This window comes from Silene latifolia, chromosome Y (genome assembly GCF_048544455.1).
Source record: "Silene latifolia isolate original U9 population chromosome Y, ASM4854445v1, whole genome shotgun sequence".
Lineage (NCBI taxonomy): Eukaryota > Viridiplantae > Streptophyta > Magnoliopsida > Caryophyllales > Caryophyllaceae > Silene > Silene latifolia.
Genome location: NC_133538.1, coordinates 91,473,435 through 91,481,023, shown reverse-complemented (window position 1 = coordinate 91,481,023; position 7,589 = coordinate 91,473,435). Strand labels below are relative to the sequence as shown.

The 7,589-nt window shown below is 42.4% G+C and overlaps 1 non-coding gene across 1 annotated transcript; it reads right to left on the bottom strand.

Annotated features, from left to right (window-relative positions):
- Positions 1-261: 261 nt before the first annotated feature.
- Positions 262-368, bottom strand: LOC141636261 (small nucleolar RNA R71). Its single transcript, XR_012540884.1, has one exon. It is a non-coding gene; the product is annotated as a small nucleolar RNA R71 (small nucleolar RNA).
- Between the last annotated feature and the right edge of the window lie 7,221 nt (positions 369-7,589).

Below are 7,589 nucleotides of genomic sequence, written 5' to 3'. Positions count from 1 at the left end.
GTCGAACGGAATCTGTTTCGGGGTGTGGCGGGTGAAGATCCGTGAAAACATATGGAGTTCTTTACTGACTATTGCCCTACCATTACTGCCACTAAGGGAGTGACCCGGGATAAGATAAAGGAAGTCCTGTTTCCTTTTTCTTTGACCGACGGAGCCATGGAGTAGCTCACTGATCTTGATCGTACTGCAGCCGGTATCACCAAGTGGGAGACTCTTGCCCTTGCCTTTTATAAAAGGTACTTTCCTCCACAACGTACCAATCAGCTGAGAGGAAAAATTACAAGTTTCAAGCAGGCACCGGATGAAAATTTTTATGAAGCTTGGTGTCGTTTCAAGAAGTTGGTGCGGTCTCTTCCTCACCATGGCTTTGATCAGTGGTTTTTATGCAACCAGTTCTACAATGGGTTGTATGATGACCACCGTGCTATATTGGACGCCTCATCTAATGGGCAATTTCAAAAGAACAATGATGATGATAAGGGATGGGGAATTATTGAGGAGATGGCTACCCATTGTGATGAGTACGGGAACCTGAGAGATGGTATTCGAACAGTTCATTTAGTTGATAATGTTGTAGTGGCTCAGCTGGAAGCTATGAATGCCCGTTTTGATAATTAGAATTACAAGCTGCTGGTGATCAACAAACGGTTCACTTGTTGACTAGACAAGAAGCCATTACTTGTGAGAGATGTGGGAGTAATGACAGTCACACTGCTGTTGACTGTCTAACAGAGAAGGACCAATTCCTTGCCTTTCAGCAATATAGGCAAGGAGGAGGTTCCTATTATAATAATCAAAGTGTAGTCCATCCCAATTTGAGGTGGACTAGTCAGAATGTGCTCAATCGTACTCCTCCGCGGCAGCAACAAGCTTATGTCCCTTCTCATAAAGCTCAACAAGGCTTTCAAAAGCCTCCATCCTTTCCACCGCCGCATCAAGCAGCCTCCTCTAGTGGAGTTAGTAAGTTAGCTAAGTTGAAGTCGATGATCCAATCATTGACTAAGCAGATGAAGATGAGTGACAAACAGAAAGAAGCATCAATTAAGTCACTCGAGACCCAAATTCTCGACTATTGAGGACATATCAGACCCGGAGGAAGTCGTTGCTGACGATGAACAATCATCCCTTGCTGAAAATATGCTCAATCCGAAGAAAATACTCGATCGATTGATTTCTGGAGGTCGATCGAGTAGAAATGCTGATGATATTACTCGATCAAGTGGAATTATTGATCGATCGAGTAAAGTGGATATTCAAGGATTCGATCGAGAGACTGAAACTACTCGATCGAGTAAAAATTATGGAAAAAGTGTTCGATCGAGTAATATTGTGCCTCGATCGAACAATGCTGATAATGAAGGACTCGATTGAGAGGCTGAGAGTGCTCGATCGAGTGAAAAAGTGGCTGAAAGACCTCGATCGAGAGGTAAAAGAGATCGATCGAGTAAGAATGAATTTGAACCCGTCGAGACATTGGAAGAAAGGAATAAAGGGCTTGAAATTCGTATCACAATATCCTTTCCAAGGCGATTGCAGAAGAACAAGGCTAACCAACAGTTCGGGAAATTTGCTGAGCTCCTAAAAAGCCTTCACGTCAACGTTCCGTTCGCCGAATTGCTTACTCAGGTACCCTCTTATATGAAATTCATGAAAGAAATCTTATCGCGTAAGAGGCATATAAATGACCATGAAACGGTAGCTTTAATTGAAGTAGGGACTGCCTTAGTTCAGAATAAGTTGCCACCAAAACAAACAGACCCGGGTAGCTTTTCAATTCCTTGTCATATAGGGACCCATTTGATTTATAGCGCGCTATGCAATCTAGGTGCTAGCGTGAGCGTCTTACCTCTGTCTCTCGCTAAGAGACTTTGTTTTACCAAGTTTAACTTCACTAATATGACCGTTCAGATGGCCGACCGTAGTATATCACGACCACTAGGATTTATAGAGGACATACTTGTCAAAATCGGGAGATTCTTTATTCCCGTCGACTTTGTAGTTATTGACATCCCCGAGGACACTCACACCCCTATCATTTTAGGGAGACCATTCTTATTCACTGCTCGTGCAGTGATTGATGTCGGGGGAAAGACCCTAACATTTCAGGTAGGAGATGAGGAGCTGATTTTTCATCAGTCTAAATCTCGTAGGGCTCCCATGCAAGTTCAACCTTGCAATGCCCTATCTTCTATTGACTCAGATACAAATACTCCAGCCGAGGATATTGAATATTATGCTGCAATTGTAATCCCTCCGCCTTAGACTCAGAGCGAAAAGGAGGACCATTCTTCTGTTTTCCTTGCTGTAGGTACAGATAGAGTGGATGCTAGAGATGATAATGGTCAAACTACAGTTAAAGTGAATCAAAGTGATGGAGATGCCAATGTCGATGGGAATATCAAGTGGAAGAGGAAATTTCATGCGTATGTGGATACCAACTACTCTCCTTCCATCAGTTCAAATTCAAACTCGTGGCGATCAAAGAGGACGGCCCGAGATGCCGAAGGGACCTCCTCCAGTCAGAAGCCCTCTTGTGGGCTACTAAAGTGTTTTGGACAGTAAGCGGGGAATGCTCCGTTGTAAAAACCTGTAATTTTGAATTGCTTTTAAGACTTTTTAAGTGCGTTTTTAGACTATTAGACAATAGTTTAGTTAGTTTAGCGAAAACCGACTATAAACTGCTTATTTTTCTGATTTGGTATTTTTGAGAATTGCTTTTGCGTGTTTTTATGCAGGTTTGGGGAAAATATGTCGCATTGGGATGTGTTACACGAGAAAACAACTCGATCGAGCACTTTTTGTACTCGATCGAGAGCATTGTCCAGCAAAAGAACTCGATCGAGTGGTTTCAGACACTCGACCGAAACATCAAAATAGAGAAGTTATCGATCGAGGACAATTTTGTTCGATCGAGCAAAAAGGATGCTAGAATACTCGATCGAGTGGTTTAAAATCACTTGATCGAGTGATTATGCCTATAACACGCAGGGAGTCCTTCTATTTATCTTCTAATTTCATTCTATTTTCTTGCTCTCTTCTTTATGCAATATTCATGCGATAAAACCCCCAAATTCCTCCCTTAATCTTCCCCAATACCAAATCAATCACCCACATTATTTTCCTTGCTAGTATATCGACCAAAGCCCTCACTTTACCATCTCAAATTCATCCTTGTTGGTGATCAAATGAAGAATTAGGGTTTATTCGGATTATACTCAAAATCCGATTGTTCTTGTGCTTTTAGTCAATTTCTTTGCTTATCATTGTGGGTTAATCATCAAGTAAGTAATTCCCCTCTTCCTTTTTGTTGATTTAATGTTTGTTTCAACTTGAATTGAAGGAATAGGGTTTTGAGTTTTTCGATTTTTTTCGAAAATCCGAGTTTAATTAGGGGATTTCGAGTTTTTTGTTTAATTGATTAATTTCCCCCATTACTTGTTTGATTAGGATGGATAGTAGCACTCTCCCTTCGACTAGTTCGACTGTTGCCCCATCCTCGACTGAGACGGCGGTCCCTGTTGTTACCATCGTCACTTCGACTGTAAGTACTACTGCCCCTACTGCTGTTTCTGTTAGTACTACTGTTTCCGCTGCTGTTAGCTCTATTCCCGCTGCCACTGTCAGCTCTGCCTCTACTAGTACAGCTGCTGCTACTTTTGTTACGGTTGGTACCGTGTCTTCTACGATGACGACCCCTGTTGCGTCCTCACCAGCTGTCACAGCTGCTTTCCGGGCCGCCCTAGTACCTCGCCCCGCTACTGGACGAGCTTCTTCTTCAGGTACTGGAGGGCGTGGACGGGGTCGAGGACGAGGCACACTCACTGTTGGTCGTATTATGTTCCGTGCCGATGACTCTCTCGACCCGCATCCTGACTACCCCGAAGTACGTTTCGTTAATGCTATGCATCGTACCCGTTTTTATGCTTTAGAGCGCTGTGACTTTGCTTCGACTAAATTTTGTGTCGAAAATCACTTGAGAAGCTGGGTATTTACGAGCCTGTAGTTGAGATATTGAACGGGACGGGGATGTCTGGACTGATTACTATGATTTTTCCGACGTATAAGGAGCTGACCCTCGATTTTTTCAGCTCCTTCACTTTTTCTGTTGGTGCCTACGCCAGTGACCAGGGTTGTTCTTGTGTTTCCTTCCAGTTGTTTAACCGGACTACGACCTGGACCCTAGCTGAGTTTGGTAGTAGGTTAGGTCTTTCCTCCCACGGTGACTCGAACCCTTCTAGGAAGGTCCTACGTATTCTTTGGAGGACCTTGGCACAGACTCGTTTTGAGGAGCGCAGACTCGCTCATGTCCACCTTACCCCGGCCCGTTACTTTTTGCATCTCATTGGTGGGATGATCTTTGGCCGTAAAGAACTCAACATCATTAATAATTTTGAGTTGTCTATTCTTGGGGGCTATCTGAACATCGATAGCGAGGGCCCCTTTATGCTTAACATTGCCTATCTGACTCCTCCGTATTTTCACTGTGGAGCAGAAGACGGTGGGCACCGTTGTCGGTGGTGGCATAGCCACCTTTATTGCCCGTTCTATCTTCCCCGACTTCCCTCGTGACTTAGCACATCATGATAGGGATAGGTACCTCGACATTTCTACCATGCTGTCTATGTTTTGGCTTGCTTCTGACCATCGGACTTGGAAGATTTGTGGTTCCTTGTCCGAGCCCTTAGCTTGCACCACCCTACCCCGTCTTGTCCTTTTGCCTACTGTTAGGGGTAGGATACCTCCACCTTTGCCCTTTTACCACCTTCCACTTGCTCCACCTACCACTACATCCGCTGCTAAGAAGCGGAAGAGACTTGAGACTGGAGAGGGATCCACACCGTCTACGGGTGGCCAGACTTCCACGGCCACTCCTACACCGATCCCTATTCCCACTCCCACTCCTGACTCTACACAGCCGTCTGCCCGGCTAATTTTATTCCTTCTCCACCTTTTGAGGTGTCCAAGGTCATTGACCAAGGGCGCCGTGACGGTTTACTTCTTGAGCTTCTTACCAGGCAGGCTCGTATGGAGCGAGACATGTCTCTTGCTATGTTTCCTCAATTCGAGTATCATATGAGGAGAGGACGTCCTATTCTTGAGGGTTGGGCGCACCCGTCTTTCTACCGGTACCCGGCGGAGGGGTACCCACAGCCAGCCAGCGAGGCAGACACCGCTGAGGAGGAGGAGATAGTACGAGCTAAGGAGGGGAGGAGGAGGAAGCAGGAGCGTGATCCCGACTTCGTGGGGGTGGAGGAGGAGGAGGAGGAGGAGGGCGTTGAGTAGCTACTGGTCTACTCAGTTCCCAAGTTTTCTGGCTGGTTTTGGGAAGTTCGTTATTTTTTATGTACATTCTTGCTCTTTTCTGTATTTTTTTCTCCTTTTTATTTATTGTCTTTCATTCATTTATTGGTTGTATTTACCCCTCTCCCTTTATATATCTGCTGGTGTATGCTGGAGGACAACGAGGGCGTTGTCCGTTTTGGTTTGGGGAGGGTATTGCATCCTTTGAGTCTGCATTTTGCATTGTTTTTGCATTCATGTTTACTTTTTTGTTTGCATTTGTATTTATTTATTTCATAAAAAATCATCAAAATTCAAAAAAATTAGAGATGTTTTAAAAAATCAAAAAATATTCACGTTTCATTTTGCATATAGATTGAGTCGAAATGGTAGATTTTCGTGATGAAATTACACTTTAACTTGTCATCTTTACTTGAGCCTTGCATCTAATTGACAGTTATTAGTTTAGTCTTGCACATATCTACGAGTTAATGTTGAAAATATAGCTGACTGTGTAGACTTGACCTGAAAAATTGGCAACTTACTTTACAATTCTGAGTTTTAGAGCCATATAACTGGTGACATTCATGACTGGTTCATGTAGTAATTGAGAGTAGTACTCCTTGCATAACATGTTTATCACTTTTACACATTTATGAAATTCGATTGCTTGTCAATTGCATATATTCGGCTTTGTGGTCGGTGTCACATGCAGGGAGGTGCTTGCAAATTTTCCTTTCTTTCATTTTCACCAATTTAGCTCCACTTTAGCCAAATATAGCCTTTTTGACCCATTAGTTACACCCAAAATTTAGCCTACCAGTCAAGCTAGTTTAGTGTGACTCTTGTGGTATTTTTATCATTGTTGCGAGTTTGGCTCGTTTGTTATTTGTACGGAGTTGGTAAGAAATGAGAAAGAATGAGGAAAAGAAAAAAAGAGACGTGAAAAGAAGAAAAAAAAAACAAAAAAGAAAAAGAAATAAAAAAAAGGATGAAAAACGTGAACAGAAGCAGAAAAGAAAGAAAAGAAAAAAAAAAGTTAGTTGTTTTGAAAAAAAATTAGACTGTATTCTAAAAGGGAAGTTTGTGACGGTCTTACTCCTCTGTTTTATTTATATCTTTTTGAGGAGATAGTGTATTGGGTAGTGAATTGTTTGCCAATGAAGGGCACTTGTGCTTTATTTTCTAGTCAGCTGAGATTCAAATGGTTTCGTATAGTTCTGCTTAGGAGCTAGCTTGACACTTTACCTGCACATTTCAATAATCTGTTTTGTCTTTTCTTACTAATAACATCACTTTCCCATATTATTTGTAAGCCCTCGGCTGTGACGGACATTGTTGGATGGAATGTGTGTATAGTACTTGAATCGTCTATCATTTCTGTTGCATGCATGTTATGTAGGTCGCACTTTAGGTGAGTGACTGTTTTCTCTTTCTCTCTTACACATTTATATTCACCCTTTGCTTCATGCGAGAAGAGTGATCCGTGAGAGTCCAATTTTTTTGGTCTTGCAAGGTCGATAGGTCAGCTTTATTTACGGACATCATACAACTCGTTTGCGTATTGACTGGTGTAGCTATGACTGTTAATTTTTGTTTGTATTAAATTGGTTCAAGTAGACAAGTTATAGCTAGCTCTAAATTTTCATATCCGTTCCATTAGTTTGCATTTAGTTTACTCAAGGACGAGTAAAGGTTCGGTTTGGGGAGATTTGATACGCACAATTTATATAGACTTTTTAGCCTCTTATTGCACGTATTTCTATGCCTTTTGTATCGCTTTTTATTGCAAAATGCCCCGAATTGGCTACTTTGGTTTGTTTTGTCTCAATTGGAGAAATGGATCCGAATGTAGCGGAATCGACCCTTATTCGTCTCATTTAGCATGCATTGTAAGGAGACGGAGATTTTGGAGCAAGAGTCGTACCTTGGAGTGCGTGAAGGGAGGTCATATGAAGCTGTCAAGATGTATTTGTGGCTGTTGCAATGGATTTTCACTCGATCGAGTGGTTTGGCTGGAACAAGAAGGCGATCGAGTGGTTCTTTTTACTCGATCGATATGTGCTTTATTGGAGTTACTCGATTGAGAGCCTGAAGTGCTCGATCGAGTACAATTACTGGAGAAGACCCCGATCGAGTAGTCTGAAAGTACTCGATCGAGGGGTTTGTTAGTTTACACGGGTTTTAGTAATCCGTGATAGATTTATTTATGATAATTATCGCTCCCCTATATAAAGGAGACGTAATTAGGTCATTAGGGACTTCTGATCACTTCTTTTACTCCTAAATTTTCTACTTAATCTCCCTTA